At 37.2% G+C, this 19,721-nt stretch overlaps 1 protein-coding gene across 1 annotated transcript in view; it reads left to right on the top strand.

The window, feature by feature from the left end:
* Positions 1–19,721, top strand: part of SEMA3A (semaphorin 3A) — a 333,234-nt gene that overhangs the window by 190,451 nt on the left and 123,062 nt on the right. The window lies entirely within an intron of this gene.

Here is a 19,721-nt window from a genome sequence, read left to right as displayed (position 1 = left end):
CCCAACTGTACAATTCAGGATATACTTCAGACCTGTTTATTCAAATAATTTTATTCAGACTGTGGCTAAAATAAACAGAGAAGCAATTTGAAGAAACCTGACGCAGGTTTTTTCTGAAAGTCTGGTAGACATAATGATTAATATTTCCAGGAAGGCTGATGATTAGACAAAATAATGGTAGAGAGAAGAGCTTTCAGAAGAAAAGAAAAAAAGAAGGAAAGATGGAAAAGAACTCTTACTGAAAATTACTGGTAACCTAAACCACCTGCAAAAATACAGTATTTGCAGTAGAGGCCCTTAAAGTTAAAACAGAAGTGAAAATTATACAATTATTAAATTAAGGGTAATTGAGAGATAAAATAATGTGACTGATAAGTGGCAATAGTGTTCTTGTTGGTTTTCCTCTCTGATTTCAAACAGAACACGATATTCATTAAGTATTCTCTCAAATGGATGTGATGAAAGACAAAAACTAGCAGGAAAAATATATCATGGCTTGACGCAGTTATCATTGTAAGATGTAGCTCTTTGTCAGCTACCAATTCATCAGCACTGAGAGTGCTTGCCTTCCGCACCTAACAACATCCTAATGCTAACAGTGCTGTTTTCTCTTGAAGTCTCATTTATCTTCCTACACAGGTCATTAAAGTTTAAACCTGCTTGCTTGAAGTTATGTCTATGGTTGCCACTTTCTCTGTATCCACCCCCACAGTGTTCTTGTGCTCCTGAGATCTCTTTATTTCAACAACAGCAACAGCTAAAGTACTGGAGTTTTCACTGATAGAAAACTGAGGAAATATATCGTTTTAATTTCATCTGAGTTTCTAATTCTAACAAGTTACAATAGTTTTCCCTGAACTACAAGGTCTCGCTTTTAGAGGGACTGGATAAGCCTTTGGATTTCTACTCTCACCTGCATGATACATAGTACACATACACTGCCATTATCTTGGATATTTTTGCTTGCTTCGCTAGCTCACTGATTCTGTTTTAGGTGCCTAAGTGCCATGACAGAAAACCCTAATTCATCATCATGCTTGTGCCTTCCTACTTGAGAAGTTTACCATGTAGACTGCTGTAGAAGTGGTAGGATATATCAAAACCAAAAGTTTGAATGTCTGTGTGAAAGCTACATTAGCTGTTAAAAAGACAGCTAATGGACAGTGAAGTCCATATCATCCTAAGCCTTTGGCTTTCTCCTCATAGATGGTGACAGTGGGAAGATGTGTCAGTTATTACAGAATCACAGAGTAATTTAGGTTGGGAGGGACCTCCGAAAGTCATCTAGTTTAACGTCCAACCCTTGGTCCAAGCAGGGCACGCTAAATCAGGTTGCTCAGGGATCTGTCCAGGCACCTTTTGAGTATTTTCAGGTTGGAAATTCTACAGTCTCTCTGGGCCTCTGTGCCAGTGTTTGACCACCTTCATGCCGAAGAAGTTTGTCCTGATTTCTAATCAAAATTTCTGTGTTGCCTCTGGTCCTGTCACTGGGCACTTCATGGAGAGTTTGTATCAGCCCCTTCTGTAGCCTCCCATTAGGTAAAGTCAGCAATAACGTGACCTTAGTAGGCAACCAGTGCGAGTATTTAAAGACCAGTACTGCAATACACTCTAGCAGAAAATTATCATGAAGATTATAGATCAGCTAGTACAGAAAGTGCCAGCCCAATTTCTGACGGGGATAGAATAATTACATATGTTCTGTACTGGTATACTGACTCCTGGATGACATACAAACTAAATTCCTTGACTTAAAAGCAGACAGTATTTAATTTTAGTATAATTTTAGATGATTATTATTTTTAATCAAAATGTAACCAGATTCCCTGTAAAATGAAGTATTTGAACTTTTTTCTAGTCCTCCTGTGTTTTAATACCACCCAGTGTGTATTTTGATTCCATGCTTTTTTCTACTATTGTGCTACTACAATTATTTGGCACGTGATTTTTCCAAATGATTAGCAACATATATTCCATGTCTGGTTCACATATACTGTACATATGAGATCCAGTTATCCTGGCAGCTGTTGGGACTGCATCTGACTGCGTCTGGCTTCTGGGTAACAATCACCTCTTCCTGCACCCAAACTGGATGGAATGAAACCAACACTCCCCCAGTACCTTCATGCTGTCATAGCTCATTTTGACTTCTCTGCATGCAGTATGACTTTTGATATCAATACATGAATAGTAGGGTGGACAGTAAGGTCATTCTAGCTAGTATATTTTGTATGGAGGAGCTTAATTCTTACAGTTTTCTCTTATTGCACTGCTTAGGTAAAATGAAAATAAATCTTATTAATGGGAGAGACAGGTTTGTTTCTCACACTAGCTCAGAATTGTGGAAATGCTGAAGGAAGACAGCTGGTCTAGACAGACACTTCAGTAAGTCAAGAAATTGAGGAAGAACATCTGTAGGAGATAGAAGGATATTTGATTTCAACAAGGCAGACATAGCAGTGTCATCTTCGCTTAGCCAAACGACTTAAGAATTCAAGAACATTACTATATGTTGTGCACTTTAGAAAAGTATGTGGGAGTAATTTGGAGGAATCTGAACAGGCAACTGAGTGTTCTGCTCTCCTCCACATGAGTGCTTATTAATTACAGGTTACCAGAATAGGCAAAAATGCATAGCAAAATCTAGCTTCTGTGGCACGTATCTTTAAATGTGGTAAAGAGGAGCTCAGGTGTGCCTTATTAGAGCTCTAAAAATATTACGTACTCAAAGCATTCCAAGATTTCTTGGGTTTATGAGACCACAATTGGCACACATCATGTGGAGTCAGGCTTCATTTCCTCCTGCCTTCATTTGATATCCTTTGTTCATGAACTCAACTAAGAATGCTCGTCTTTCCTGGAGCCACAGTACAATTTTGTTTTTCTAAAAGAACTTCTACTCTCTAGCAATTTGCTTTTTATAGCATATATTAATTGAAATTTCCTTTTTAGTAGATAAAATGATCACTTGAAGAACCAGGGAGATGCCTAGTTTCTGCTGTGATCTGATGATGATGTTAGCCCATGCCCTATTTGGTTTTCCAAGAAGAAATCACAAATTTTGATTTTGATCAGGTCATCTACTTCACTTTTTTGCCACACCCATGGAACTTAGTCCCTGTGATTACATGGGGAAATTAAACAGCACTATTTTTTTTTTTTTTCTGTTTTAATTAGTTTGATAGAACAAGACATTTTGAGAGCTTCTCCAGATTGATGATACAAGTCAAGTCAGTGCAGTACTGATGAAGCACAGCTTGGTTATGTCTATCCCAGATAAAATAGCTGAGTTTTAATGGCTGGGGCTATAAGGTCTCAGACTTTGAGAAGCAGCTGTCTTTCAATAATCTTCAGGGCAACTATATGGGAACCAATCTTCTTTTTTGGCTAGCACTGTAACTTATCAGGTGCTGCAGGCTTTTAAAAGGTTTCTTAGCAGCCAGTTTTCCATTGCACTGTTTGCTCATCACCAGAACTAACACCCATGGAAAATGATGGTAGAAGCATTTGTTAACCTTGAATAAATCGTCTTCTTCAAAACATCTCTCTCTAACTGTTGCTATGAGCCATGCTTCTTCCCCACTGCTACAGAGTCGGTCTGAGCTGTCAAAGGAATTTAAGACTGGTTGAGCCTGCTCTTCCCTGTATACCTCTGTGTGTGGGAGTCAGGAGAGGGTGAGATCATTCAGTGCACAGCAGAGCCCCAACAAAGACTCCTGGTTTACAGGGTCTGAACTCACATTTGTGGGTCTAACACACACACCGGAGTCCATCTGCCAGAAACATCCCCTTCTCAGCTGTTCTTTTGCTAAGTAATTCTTCTTTTGCTATCTCTAAGGTAACTGGAATCTTTGCGCTTTTTATCTCTCAGCACATCAAATGTATCAGATAATAGTTAAGTTAGAACAATAGGAGATGAGATGCTGTGTCAGCATGTGGGCTGCAAATGGAACAAAAGAGTCTTCTTAAATTCAGTATGTTCTGAAAACACAAAGTTAGTGGCAATGTTCAGCCATGCAGTAACAGGCCATAAAAGGAAAATGAGTTACTCTTAATGCTGCAGTTCTTTTGTCTTTCTATATCAACATTCCCTTGTTTCTTAAATAGCCATAACACATTACAGTGTTAGCACAGTTTTTTTTTTCTTTTCATTCTGAACTCAGTAAGTACCTTCACTGTTTCTTCCAGACTATTCTTCTGCAAAAGAGACTAGTTGTGTTTGTCAAGTCTCACTGTGCTCTTTATGGCTGCGGTGCACATGCTGTCCAGCAGCTCAAAGGAGATTTGGAGAACGGCGAAGTTGAAAGGACTGAAATTTGTGCAGTGTGCTGAGAATGTTACTTAATCACCATTAAGGTGGTGTTTACCTATTCCCCCTTTATCTGATATTTACTACACTGTCTCATGAAAAATTTTCACAGGGACCTTTATTGTGGTAATGAAATAAAGCAAACAGCAGTAATAGTGATGTGTTCTTTCTACCTGAAGACTAAATTTAGACAAAAGAAATGGAGTGCTATTCTGTAGAAAATATCAATCCGGAACAATTATTACCTGTTGATGTTTGCATGATTTTAAATGTTGTTACTTAAAAAAAAAAGATTGTGTTGAGAATATATGAGAGGATGACAAATGAAAACATGATTAGTAAAGGAACATCCACATAGCTTTATTGCAATATATTTACTTATGCTATTTGAGAACCTCACTGAAACTACATCTGTATCTGACATATCTGACATGCATAGGCTACAATACAACATTTGTTATTTCAGTCCTTTCTCTTTTGGTGAAAGCTGTGGATCCTCATTTGCCCAGTAATGCAGAATGCAGAAGCAGGAGTAGCTACACTCCACTGTATCCCTCAACTGCTCTACAAGGATCATGATGTGTGATATCTCCTGTTGCCCGTTTGGTTGCTTTCTGCTGTTGCTTACAGTAAGGAAATTCTTACCCTCAGGAATACCTCAGGAAAAATCAGCTTTAAGAGAGATTAATGAGTTTGGTTGGTTTTTTTTGTTTTGTTTTTAATAACAGGAGGAATGTGCCTGTAATTCCCTATTATTTTTTGTTAGGTCCTGATTAATCAAAGCTAAATCAGTATACTTTATTCATAGGAAGAAAAATTATGATTGGAAGGTACTAATTCAACTGCCTGTTCAAATCAAGACTATATGTAGAATTAGGTCAGGGCTTCTTATGTCTGAGTCCATCAAGTTTAGAAGATTTCCAGGGATGGAGACTCCATAACCTCTGTGATTATCATTCCAGTCAAGACCTTTTTCCTTATACCTCAGTCAGTATTTCCCTGTTGCAACTTGTGCATGTTACCTCTTGTCTTTTCACTGTTCACCTGTGGGAAGAGTCTGGGTCTCTCTTCTTTATAATCCCTTAATAGGTAATTGAAGACAACCATTAGATCAAGTCTTAGCCATCTCTTTTTTCCACAGACGTTACTTGCTCAGGTACAGTAAATTCTAGTCTTGTGATGCTGTGTCAGCCTAAAATGGCAATCAGCATTGTGATTCCCCTTGGTTCAGGTCAGCACAACTTCAGGATTTTTTACTTCATGTCATGGAGGTATTCCACAATTAGGATAGTACAAAGAAGCTTTAAAACATTTATGTCCATTTTGAAACCCTTCTGTATTGCCTAAAAAAGATTACCAAGAATGAGACTCAGGTTCTATTATTTATTAGAGTTGCAGCTAGATCTTTGCATGAAGGAAAAAGCACAGTGTAATTAGTATTATTAGCTGTGAAAATAATATGAATAATGAATAATGTGGATATATTATTTGTATTATTCATTATTCATCTTATAATATAAATATTATGAATAATATGAAATAATGTTTACTAAATTGGTCTCTAATACACCTGGACAATAAATTATGCTTACTTTCTCTCACACAAATTGCTTATCTTCATATTTACACTCCATGGGTAGTGGTAGTGCAGATAAACATTTCAGTGAATCAAGCTCTGGAGGGGAAGGATTGGACACACTTAGAGTATTAACATTAGATAGTAATTGCTGGCATAGTTAAATGTGGTTTATTTAAATATAGCCACCAAATTATAATGGACTGTAATGCATGGAATGAATTGCACTCTTGTTATGTTCAGTGAATACTTAGCTATATCCTTTATGTAAACATCCTACTCACAGTAATCCAGTAAGGACATAAGGTAGAGTCTGTTTATTTTAAGAGGTAAACCACTCAGGATTATACAGGAATTAGGATGTACATGCAGATACAGAGGTTTCGGATGTGAGGAAACTACAGGTTGTCCATTTGCCTTTGCTTTTACTCCACAGTAAAATGTGGAGTATGTTCACTTAATTATAAACCAGTCCATATTCCTGATTTTCAGAAACATTTTAGTGTATATAAGCTAAATCAGGAGTTGAATGTTGTAGACTTCAGGAGATGAGTGTGCACTTAAGTTTTAAGACTAGAAAAAGTCATATACTTCTTCATAGTAAATTCCTTATTATTTGAACTAATTAAATGTGCTGATACTTCCTGTGATAAATCAATGGGTTTAGTTTCTCATAACCTTTAATACTTTGAACTGAAAATCTACATGCTGAGCATGGTGCTTCTTTCTATTTGGAATTTTTTGCCAACACAATCACTTCTGGATGCAAATCTGTGGCATGAAGGCTGGGCTACCACTACCACTGGGTCTGAATTTCAGAGAGAAAGCCTTCCACTCCTCACATGACTGGAGGATCCAGCAGCCCATTTCATATGGGAACTGCAGCAGTCCCATGCAACATTTGATTACACAATTTCTGTCTGTTATTTCTAAGGGACTTCTGTCTCGATATACAGGATGGGGCTGGGTAAAGCAGCAAGGTGAGATCAGAGATGCTGCTTCATTTATTGCTGAATCTAATATCTGTGTGATGAGTGAGGAATGGGACAATAACATTAAGGTACTCCTCTCTTGGATGCCTTGCTGCTTTATCGTTCCTGGGTGCTGCATGCTAGATGGTCACTGAGAGCTCACAATTTTTAATTTCTGTCTAGCTACCATCCCTGTGAATCCACAGGCGCATTTCTGCACTTGGCAGAGTGTGGCATTGTAGTTTAAAATCATGTAACTCATCATGCTAAGTATTCTCAAAGGTCAGGGCTTGAGTCAAATCAAATGCCTAACATTTTAGGGTACTTTTGTTTTATTTCTTCCTGTGTCTGCATAAATAAGGAATCATAACGGCTTCTATTCCATTCAGTCAAGTTTCTGACTCAGATTTTTGCTATAGGAAAGATGAAAAGCAATTTAATAATTCTCTCTTCCAGACCAGCATTCGAAGGCTATGTAGTCATTGGGGCAAACACTAAAAAAGCTCAAAAGGAAAGATAAATGTGATGTTCTGTCCATCCTGCACGCTGAACAAAGTAAGGATAGCATCCGAAAACTATACAAATTAATGTATGTTATGGCAATTAATGAATACTTACAATTAAAATACTTCAATCCAGTTTAATGTTGGTATCTCTTTTGCAGACTGAAATGGGATTTGATTAATTTAATTTAAGTTCTTAAATTTAGGCACACTTGATCTCTTCCTGGAGATCCTCAGGGGCACTTCCACTGACCTACATAACACTTACTTTAGGCAAACTGCTTCATGACATAGCTAAAGCTTAGGCTCAGATCAGATATCCAAGATAGATGTAGAGCATATCATCCATTATTTTAGCATTATTCTGAAACAGAGTTCTCCAGTAACATGGGGGACAGTAGGACAGTCATATGAAATGCATGAACCAACACCAAATCCTGCTTCCCAAAACCTACTCTCAACTCACATGAGCTAGACTAAGGCAATATAGAAAACTCCCACTGCTTATATTTTCACTACCGAGATCATTGCAACTCATGTTGGATTGAACATTTAATCACAAGATAAGAAATGTATTTGGACCACTGTGCATAAGAGCATTACCTAGTGACATCCATTGGGACCCTGTGTTTTAGCTTAAAGTGCATACTTTTTAAAAAATGTTTCTGAGGTTACAAGGGTAAATGTTTTGGAGGAAGTTCCTGAAAACACAAGTCCTGTAGGAACCATACCCTTAATCCATTGGCTTGGTTCAGTTTTCACCACAATCAGTAAAATCCCCCTGCCTTTGCTTGGCTTTGGATTAGACCTCAGGGGTCACGAACTGGTTAAACTAAGCAGTGGAGCAGATGCAGGCTTCCTCAACTTGTGGACCTTTCTACCAGATTTGTGATCAAACTTGTTAGCATCTGAATCTCAGGAGTGCTCTCTGGAATATACATCTGCAGAAACGAGCATATACAGCAAATGTGTAAATTATTGTCTTAAATCTCAAAGCTTATACTTCTAAAAAGGGCAATGGTAATTTTTCTTTTAGGGAACCGGGTACTACATTCATATACACCTTCAAGTTTGAAGACCTCTTCTGTGGGGTGTTTATGCACTTATTCAGCTGTCGTACTACAGTTTAATTAAGCAATATGCCACTTCAGCTGCAGTCAGCCACTATGGTCAGGGTACTTTTCCTCTGACCACCGTGGAGAGTTGGCTGTTCTCATTTCATTTGTTCAAATTAATGTGTTAACTCCCTCTGAGGAGGTAAGTAGTGTGTCACAGCTTGAGGCAGGACCTCTGTACACGAATCCTTTTAGTTCATAGCAGGGTTCAGGCATGCAAATGTTGACATTTTGAAATTGTTTCCCCAGTAGGTCAAATTAGTATTAGTGTCTACAAAAGGAAAACACATCTACCCTGATGCCTTTCATAATTAGACTAACTAGAAATAAATGCAAGTGTTTGCCATTATATTAGAAGCCATGTCTGCTGCTGCTGGAATTACATTTGCTTAAGGAAAAAATAAAAGACAACAAAATACTTTATCCTGAATATTTATTCGGTGGTACAGGAAACAGAAATGGTTACAATAACTTCTGAAAACTTTGGAAAAGTAGTGCATTAGTTGTACACCGATTGGTATCGCTCTATGGAGGCTCAGGATTCACTCATTTCAAGACTGTGAGAGATCAATTTTTGAAGATTTTCCAGTATGTATGTGTCAATAGGAAACCTCTTCATCATCAGGATAAGGAGTCATTTCCCCAGCTATTTTAGAAGTATGAATGTAGTCTGCAACAGAACATCATGATGCTGCTTTGTAATGTTTTTCTTGGGTATTACTTGGTCTTCAAACACTATAAACATGTACAAACTTTATTGCAATGTTAGTTTATTCCAGATTTAATCAAAATCCTGCTAGATGATAAGAAGTTTTAGAGACACACTTAATACACTCCAGTTCAAGACTTTAAGTTATATCCACATCTGCTGTAAATTAATTTGGATTTACTGAAAGCAATAGAGAAATAGTTATACCAGTTTCTATCAGCTGAAATCTGGCTCTTCAGAATTTATTTGGAACCACCCAGTGTTGCTTTAATTTGGAAACACTGAATCAGTGTCCTGTTCAATTTTAGGTGAATTGCAACTTTAAAATATTATTTTCAAGGGTTTTTTTTGACAAATCTCTGGAGTATACCATTGACCACAATATGTGTGACCATCAAGGAAAAATGTGAGTTCTCCTTTAACTTTCTGTGGGGGTTTTGTGTGAATGTTCCTCATCTGTCAACAGTGACTCATGGTATCTTGGATCAATGTGGGCATTTGGAAGCCTGTGTGGCAGTTGACATACATATACACTTGAATATTGCACCCAAAGGAGCATTCTTTTGGAGGGAAATTAGCAGAATAACTGGCAGAACTGCTGAGAATGAATAATATCATTGGGTTTGGGAGGGTAAGTGGAAATTGCCCTGCCTTTTCACCCAAAACATTCCAATTTTTAATGTGTCCTTTACATAAAACAAACTTACACTGAGGCTACACAAACTGCATAAGCAATTCATTAAACTCATTGTGCAGGCATGGCAGTTTGGTGCCAGTGGAGAATGTTTCCTGAATTCAGGTGAAAAATGGTCCTGTTTTAAATCACTCAAAGTTCAAAGAAATGCAGAGTGTGAAGCAATGAACCAAGTTAAAATTTGCAGTACATTTTGCAGAAATTGTTACATTTTGGTAATTCTCATTTTACCTTATAAAGAAAAGAAAGCAAACCCTGCTTTCCTTTTCAGTGTGCCTGGGTCTTTTCATTAATACCTTCAGTCCACAGGTCATCCTCTAAAGTCTTCTGTTCTGACAGGGATGAAGTAAATGATATGAATGTGATCTCTTATCTCTGTCTTGGTAAGAAGAGTGTAGTTTTTTGTGGCTTGAACAAAAAATGATACACTGATTCTCATTGATATTCCACTGGAGCCTCAGAAACATAAAACTTTCATTATTCCTCTTCCCTGATGCAAAGTTCCACTGAACTTTATTCCTGATGCTAACACTGAGGATAATGATGCTATTGTGTTGATGCAATGAATAAAGTATCATTTATTTAGACTGACAGGACACCTAGGATCAGTGGTGTGGACTAGACCTCCTTCCTGCTAGTATAAAGAGAGAGGCAAAGAATAAAAGAATATTAACTGGGAACAGATTAAATTTTAGCATGGTAGGTGGTCACAACAGTTACACACACACACACACACACACACAGAGTTAATTTAATTGAACAAAATATTGCTTGTTTTTGTTACTTTTGGAACAGTATTTTCACTTTTGCATTTGTAATTTGTACGCATGCCACCTCTCTCTTACTGACATTTACTGCATAAGATGGGAGAAGATGTGGCTGGACGTGCTGCAGTTTGGCCATTTCAGCAGATAGCATCCACCAGGCACCTGCTATGAGCTGGTTCAGGTGGGACTGGCCGAGTATGCTTGGAGTCAAAACATCCTGAAGTTACTTTCAATTATCTTTGAATCCCCTTCTGAGGCTGCTCTACATAGAGCCTGATGCACCAGGTGACTTGGTGTTCAAACAAATCCAACTATATTTACGTTGACATGTCTTTAAGCAAATGAACTTGTGCTCTGAGGTCAAGAACCACAAAGCTGTATCCAAATCTTGTCATGCATTAAGCCCAGACAGACAGCAGGTGCTACCTGAGTGCTGATAATCCACTCACTTTCCCTCTTCCATCTCTACTGGAAATTGCTGATGGGTGTTTCTGGTGTTCGCTTAAAAGATCAAATATGGACAAGTTATTTCAAAACAAAGGTTTTTAGAAGGAATTAGAGGTTGAAATGCTGTTACAGAAGATGGATTCAATTAGTGTGAAATGATGCTGTTTGCAAATACTTCCACTCACCCAGGGAGGCCACAAAAGCTTTGAGGAGAGGAGACAGAGTGGGAGGAGGATGGGTTAGTGAGGCCCCATTAGTAGCCACAGAGCATGGTCCAGGTGAGAAGGGAGTGGCAGCATTTCATGTCTTGCATCTTCATTTTTATTCTCAAGACTCAAGTTGTGGCTGCAATTTTATCCACATGTGACTAGGAGGGAAATATTCTGTCTCCAACCACAGCCAAAGCAAACACGTAATATGGGGTTTCCACAATAGGGATTCTCCATAATAGGAGAAGATAATAGGGTTAGGTCAATCAGATAGTAATAATTCCCCAGAATACTCTCTAAGCCTTCTATAATGTGGATTTCAGGAACTTGATGAGCTAGAGGCTGTGTCTCTAAATTTAATAGCCTTTTAAGGATTTATTTATTTTGTTCTTATCACTTTGCCCCTTGAAACTATAAACAATTTTAGCATTTACAACAGGCCAGGTCAAGAATTTCCATGGCTTAACTGTGTGTTGTGTGAAGTGGATTAATACATTTTTGAGATTTTAAAACTAGTTAAAGCACTTCACACTATAATTTCTTGGTGTTATCAGAATTACAGTTCAAAGTTTCCTTGCATGTCATGGAATTTTAGATAGAAATGCATTCCTCCCAGTCCCTTTAGAGTATGCCCAGGATCCAGAAAATTAATGTAAAAACTGTATTTAAGACCACATGGAACATGAGAAAATTCACTTTGAGTTGAAAAATGATATTGGGGGCGTTGCTGCTGTTTGATTATTAATTATTTTTATGACATTTGAATGGAAGGGAAGAACTGGAAATTCTTTTCTGATATACAGAACCTAACCTATCACAATGTAGGTATAACTGGAAACATTTGATAAATAGTGATAGCTAATTTGAAGTAACATTTAATCTAAAGAACACTAAATATACTCCACGCATGCAGAACCACAGGAATCATAGTCTTTTATCCATGGTGTAACTTCATTGATTTTCATTAGGGTAAATTAAGAGCAAAATTGTGCGTCATCACTTACTCTATTTTGGCACTGAATTCTGTGCAAGGAGAGTCAGTGGTTAGAAGTTTCTCCCTTATTTTTCTGCAGTTAAAGTGCATTAGCAGAGCTGTGTCTGTCTGTACGAGAGCTACACAGACAGTTTACCTGCAGTCAGTGCTTTCAGTCCCTTGCTGGAATTCATTCAAAGTCTCCCTCATGGATCAGAAGAAACAAGAACTATCAGAATAGAGAAGGATGTAAATCCAAGCATGAATTTTACTCATCCGTTCTACTAATGTAAAAAGACAATTCCTTGAAGTGCTGGATATGTGTTTGAAGTGAAGGATGGGTTCCATTCTGCAAAAACAAATTTCAACAGAAGGAGTGTTGATAGCTATGTCTGAAGTTGAAAATATGAGGTCACTGATTTGTACCCATATAAGAAAAGCTGGACACAGTCCATCTAAGCCAGCTGCTGTATAAAATATAATGATTTACCTACAGGCAGAACTACCCCAAAATCTATTTGCATCTTATTAATCACAGGACCTTGAAGAATTGTTAGACAGATAGACACAAGAGTTTCATACATGATTTTCAAGCATAGAAAGACCTTTTTTGAAGCAGGTCAAATGGATTTTTCATCATAAATCTGTCTGTGAAGTTCTGAAAATTCAAGTACTACTTATTCTATTTTTCTAATTTGTATATGCAGCTAAATTTCATGGGAAGCTTCCTAACCCTATTGTGCATATTAAATAATTCACCATAGTAAATAATTTGTGCAGTTTTATATTGTCAGTTCATTAATTTGAAAAAAAAAAACCAACAAAAAGTACATCAAAGAAGTAGTTGTTTAATTTCAGACCAAGTCTACCTCTGCTGGATATTCCCCTACATCACAGTATTTTAAGCTGTAGAGAGACACTCTGTTTTGCAACCTCTTACATCAGTGAAAGTTCACACCCTCACTCACTAATGGCTGACCCACTGCAGGTTACCCTCAGTCTCACACTGTCTCAAATTTGACATCTCAATCCTTCACAGACCTACTCCACCAAGAGTCTCACCAAGAGTCAATGGTAACTTGGTTGTCAAATACCAAAGTCACACTTGAAAATAAAACAACTGGGTTTTTGAAAATTTCCCCTGATATCCCTAACAAACTTAGCACCTCATATTTATTAATTCTTTTAAATGAGCTCAGTGGGTTTTGAAGTACATTCATTTAGTACCTGAAATCAAGATTTCTTTAAGAGTTAGAAAATAAATGAAAAGCTATTTTTACTGAAAAGTTGCCCTGAGAAGGGAATACACTTGCAGGAGGAAGGATTTTATTATCACAACTGTAACTCCAATACACATATTGACGACTGTTTTCTTTTAACTCCTAATTGTCCATAGAACGGGAATCATAAAGATGCTGACTGGGTTTTGGACTTTCAGGCTCAGTTGCTAGGAATTTAGAATAAAGGACAATGTTGTTAGAGATGATTAAGAAAAAAAAAATGAACTCAGTAGGTTAGCTTTTCAGAAAGGAATTATCTAAAACATCATGGTATTTTAAGTAGTTTGTTGCTTAATAGTCCACAAATATCTTGACAGGTTTTGACATGACCCGAACAGTTTTATTTTCACCTGAGAAGGTTTTGGTTTTTTGTTTTTTGTTTTTTTGTTTTTTTGTTTTTTTTCCCAGAAATAATGGTTCTCTGGAAGAGGAACTGACTTTAAAAGTAAATAAACAAACCTAATACTTCTCAGATTGTACTTCTGCAGAAACTAGCATGAGTTTGCACTGAGTATATTTGACTTTCGTTCATTATCATGATTACAACAAAGTATAGTCATATCCCCTGAACTAACTTCAAAGTCTCTTCCCTGCTTAGCCTGATGTAACACTCCAGTTATTCAACATGAGGCATCATCAAGGCAAAATTAGATGAGGAGCAAAATTAATTAATCTTTACTGGCTTCTTAGCCAGTGTTCTTAGATACAACAAGTACATAAGGGAGTTTTGGGCTAACTCAGGTATGTCTGTACTGCAGCATGGTCAGTAGTTTGAGTAAGTAGATGTGCCTGTAGAGCAACAGTTCCTTTCCTGCTTCACTTTTGTTCTGGGGGAAAAAAAAAAAAAAAAAAAGTTCAGTTAATTGGAAATCTGTATCTTGCTTTTTTAGGGCACAGCCAGTGAGTAAAACCTGTGTTTCATGATAAGTTTGGACCCAACATGTGGATAGGCTATGCAAAGGATAGGACAACAGTCTTCCCATCTTGTTCCCACTTGGCTAAATGAAATACATTTGTGCCCTGTGAAAAAACCCGTCTGTGCTGTTAGTCATTGAAAAGCTCTCTACGATAGGGGATTTAATGAGACAAGGATGGTACTGTTTATAGATAAGGTAATCCTTGAAGTGACAACTACACACAATTTCCCTTTCTTGATAACCAGTACCGGTTCTGCTTGTTGAAGACTAACTTTCTAGCAGTCTCATACAAATAGTTGAGAATTGATGAACTGCTAACTAGATCTGATAACAGAGTTACTTAATGAGTGGGATTTATTTGGCTGTTTACCTGTGCTAGCTTAGATGGTGCGATTTAGGTTATGCAGTGCCACACTGAGCTAACCAAGCTTACTGAGGGTATATTACTCAAGGTAAAGGGCTGAGTTAATATGCCTACTTGTTTCTTCTATTTGAGTTAGCATGTTTAGAAATCATTCTTATTAGCTCAGTATTTTGCCATATAATTTCACCACATTTTAGAAAACCTTGGGAGTTACTGATGTTGTCCTTGACAGCTGGGAGTTTATTGGTACAATACATCACTTCCATTATTTCTCCTGAGCATTCCTTATACCAGCAAAGATGTTACCTACTAAATCTTAAGCCAGATAAATTTTCCCTTGGACAGATAACTACTTAGTAAAACCAGATCCTGGTGTCTTTTTTTCCATCATATATTTCTGCCTGATTCATCACACACACAAAAATGCTATAGGCAATATTTATTGTCTGAGATTTTGTAACAACACTGTGCTTAAACACCTGTGAAGTTCACAGTTATGTGCCATAACCTTTTTCAGAAAACCAAATTCATAATATGGAATGTTACATTAATTTTAGAAATACATGAAATCAAGCTTTACAAGTCCTTATTTATCTCAGAGGTTAATATTTCCCATGTTTTGTAAGAAAAAACCTGAGTGATAGGGATAATCTGGATTCACTTTTGGAGACAAAAAGGACAAATAATGAAAATAATAAAGAGAAAACAGGTTGGATTTAAAAATTTAAATGTTTTATGTCTTTGAAATATCATGTGACCCCTTCAATTATTCAAATCAAGAACACTTTAAGGACTGTCATGTAGCTAAATAGCGCTGACATTAATGAGCTAAAATCTTCTCTCAGTTTTACAGTATAAAAAACATATGCATCAGTATTTTGAAGTCAAAGGAGTCCATGCTTATGCCGGTGCAACTGAAACAAAACATTGGTGCAACATTCCTCCTTCCAAGTTTCTGGTTTTAATCAAACTATACTCATGGCCCTCAAGTTTTCTTTGCTGCAGTGGAAGGTAGGCAGGAGTGTTTCATTTAAAATTCTTGGTTTACATCATGAGTGCACTAAAAACTGTATATCTTGTCGTAGCTCCTCCTAATTGATAAATTGTAATGAAAACATAGTTCCCTGAGCTATGTTTCTGAACTACATGTTCTCTCAGAAACAGAAGTTTTACAGCAAAAAAAAAAAAAAAAAAGGTTCTGTTTTTTTCTCTCCTTCCAATAGAGTTCAGTGAAACCAGGTGATTGGCAACTGTTATGATAAGGTAGATGAAGAGGATGAAAGCTAGGACTGATTGAACAGCTGTGAGAGGCTCTGTTCCAATTGTATTTTGATTACTGATAAGATAACCCTCCCTTTTCTGCCAGTGATTTATCTCATTCAAATTACAATAACACTGAATTGCCATCAACAACAAATGCTGTGTAGTTTCAAGTTTATCTGGCTCGTAGTAAAAAACCAAAGGTGCTGATGACAAAAGTTTTCATGTTACATTTCTAAAAATGGATAAACCACTTAAGTACACCATGTGATCTCATATACTTTATAAAGCTGTTTTTGTTGCATTTCTGATAAAACTGATCCCTTTCTGATATTCTCAAGGAGCGTAATTCTGAAATTATGTGAAAACATACATTTTTGAGGGGGGGCGTGATAATTTTTCTGTGTCTTTTTTGTTCTGCGATATGAAATCAAAGGCTAATTGCTAAAAATAATATGGAAATATTAGAACAGTTTGGATGTTACTAACTAGCCTGACCAGTTAAAGATATAACAAAACACAAGTTTCTGATTTTTTTTTTCTCAGATGAAATATTAAACAACAGATAAATTAACTGTCCTTCGTTTTAATTAATTACTTTGTAGGAATTTGGATTATACCATAGACTGGAGCAATATTCTTATTTTTTCTTAGAGTGCGTGGCTGAATCATTCTCCTCACTAAGGGCTAGATCCTAAGGTCTCAGTGATGTCTGAGGTCCAGCTAAAAGAAATTAACTGAGGTATAAAGTAGTCAAATCCTGGGGTGAAAAAGAAAAAGTTATTCTTCAGTCCATTGGCCATGTTACTAAGCATTAAACTTGGATTGGGGCCATGCTCACCTGATTTCAGGCACCTGTAAAGCAGCCACCTGAGGTAGTTCCTGTCAACTTTTATAATATATGGAAATACCACACTGAAACATCCCGCTGTGTGCGTAGATGTTGCCTGTTTTGGGTGCGGAATGGACTCACAACAAATGTGGCGCATTTTCCCTGCTTATATCCCTGATTTTGTCAAATAAGCTCTGCAGGCTAATGCTTTGCAGGAAGCTGGCTTGATATCCTGCCAGTCCCTTCCTTTTCCTTAACTGTTTGACAGGGTCAGACTTCTCCATCTACACTCAGAACAATAAAATGAGGAAGATGCAGGAGAGGTTGGAATTTAAAATATCTACTTATTTCCTTGCACAATAGAATTAATATCTTAGAATTCAGTGAATAATCATTCAAAGAGTTACTAATTTATACCCAGGATTATTTAAACAGATATACATGATGATATACAGAACAGGCACAATAAGCATCTGTGTAAGCAACAAATGCATGTGCAAACATGCGGCCACCTGATACTCCGTAGCCAAAGTAAAGGCCTGGCGAGAGAAGAAGGAAATGTTCTAGCATGATGCTGTGGGAGGAATTGCTCACAATTCAGCAAAATCCCTGTTTGATGCCATAATACACATTGACTCATCTTTTATCTACTGCTAGGAGATATACAGCAAGATCTTATCGTAGCTGGCAAAGGAATTTTGTGCAACCAGCAACCCACTCATTTGATTCACAAGCGTGTTATGACGAGCAGAACTGCCTGTATAATCCAGTCACTCTGCGGAGTCACCAGTAATGGGACAGGGCCACATCTGAATCCTAGTGAGGAAACTGGGAAACCTTTCCTCTGATTTTCCTAGAAACCGATATGGCCCCTTTGATCCTTATCAACAAAAATAATCTTGGCTGGCATGTTATTGTGAAGTCTATAACAGGAACACGGGCCAAATCTCACAAATTTTCTACTTTGTTATACAGACAAACTCCCTCTCACTATAAAGTTAGTTTGACTGGTAGCAGATAAGTAAAAAATAAGATGGTTTTCTTTTGTTATGTTCTCCTCTTGACAAAATCTGCTGAAGGAACACAGACATAAAACGAGGTTTACAGTGGAATACCAATCATGGGTAAAGCAAACCTCAGGATCTGCCTGACTGTATTCATCTTAGCTATAGCTGTGGTTTTCTGGCTTATTCTTTAATGAAAAAAGTGTCATAAAAATAAACAAAATCTACATTCCTTGTGTGTGCGTATCTCCATGGATTTCACTGCAGGAATCTGCCCTCTTTGTGTATACATACCATTAAGTTGCAATTCCATTAGCAAATTAAATAACCATGTATGAAAAGGAAGGCAAGAGTTAGGGACTGGTTTTCTTCTGTAAGTTTGCCAACTTGGTCTGGCAAAGTCAATGTTCTGACACGTCAGACTGAATCAACAGAAACATCAGTTAGTAGAAGAAAGATCATGCAGAGTCTACAGAAAGGCACAGTGAAAAAGGTCAAATATTTCAAGCTTGGACACTGGCAGAGAGACTAAGATGGAACAAGCAAATCAGGACTGGGAATTAAAGGTAGTTGAAGTAAAGTGGTTAGTAGGAGAATCTGGCCCACAAATCTTGATAAACTCAACCTCCAGCTGGTTTCAGTGATCATCACAGGTGAAAATTCATTATAATATGATGGGGTTTTAAGATATGCGACGTTTCAAAGTGTTAGTTTTGGTCACCTGCAACACTCTTAATAGATGTGGGAAGCAAACAGCAATAACAAAATAAATGAAGTCTTTATTACCTTCAAAATATCACCACCCACTCTAAATCTATTTCATACAGCATTTTATAGACAATACTGCAGTCATAATGTGCAGTGGTTAGCTTTATAGGGTTCATTAATTCCTGGTCAAAACAACCATGTAGGCATGCCTACAGCTGAGGATGTGTCAAAAGGAAATAAGAAAATTCTCTCTGAGCAATTACTGAAGGAATGGTACTTGACTGCAACAACTAGTGGAGCAATGTTACGATCTTTGCAATAAAAATAACTGAACAAAGGATAGAGGAAGTAAAAAATTTGACTTTAAGTACAGGCAACCATTACCTGTCTTCACAGATCATGGATATGCCAACCTTTAATAAGAACAACAACAAAAAAATGGAAAATAGTTAGGGTATGCATAGTAGACAGTATCAATTTCATTGACTTATTGAAGACATTCATCATTTTCTTTTTGTCATTGCAGTGCAATCTTTGTTGTAAATCTTGGTTTATTTTTGCACTGATCAGCCATGTACCTCGCCAGCATGACTGATGGACACTTAACAGAATAGATGGATGTCAGTGCACTTCTGGGAGTGTGCCCTGTCACTTCTATTTCTGTCGTTCTCTCAGCAATAGTCACTGGCTGGATACTGGAAAGACACTGTATGGTAAACACTTTGAAACTAATGTATTTGAGGAAGTGGAATACTTAATTTGTATTGATTACACAAATGCCATTGCTTTGCTCTTCAGCAGCCCTTCCCAGAACATCATATGAAACCATATTCATCACGGGAGGAATATATGTAAATTAGAATAAAAAGCTGAGGAACTACAGAGATTATTTAGGTTTTCACCTCTTAGTTGTGATGTAACTCAATCCTAACTAAATTAGTAGTGAATGATAATCATCAGCACCCAAATGACATTTTTCTCCTCAACCTGTATTTTCAACTTGATTCTTGATTTCACATGATTTGAAACACACTGCTTGGAATGTGCTTAGGCCTAATCTTTTGGGCAACAGGCCCTGGAAAC

The sequence above is a fragment of the Athene cunicularia genome, assembly GCF_003259725.1.
Source record: "Athene cunicularia isolate RWA chromosome 1 unlocalized genomic scaffold, athCun1 chr1_part2, whole genome shotgun sequence".
In the NCBI taxonomy this organism is placed as follows: Eukaryota; Metazoa; Chordata; class Aves; order Strigiformes; family Strigidae; genus Athene; species Athene cunicularia.
Note: the sequence above shows the minus strand (reverse complement) of the source record. Positions and strands in the feature narration are given on the sequence as shown.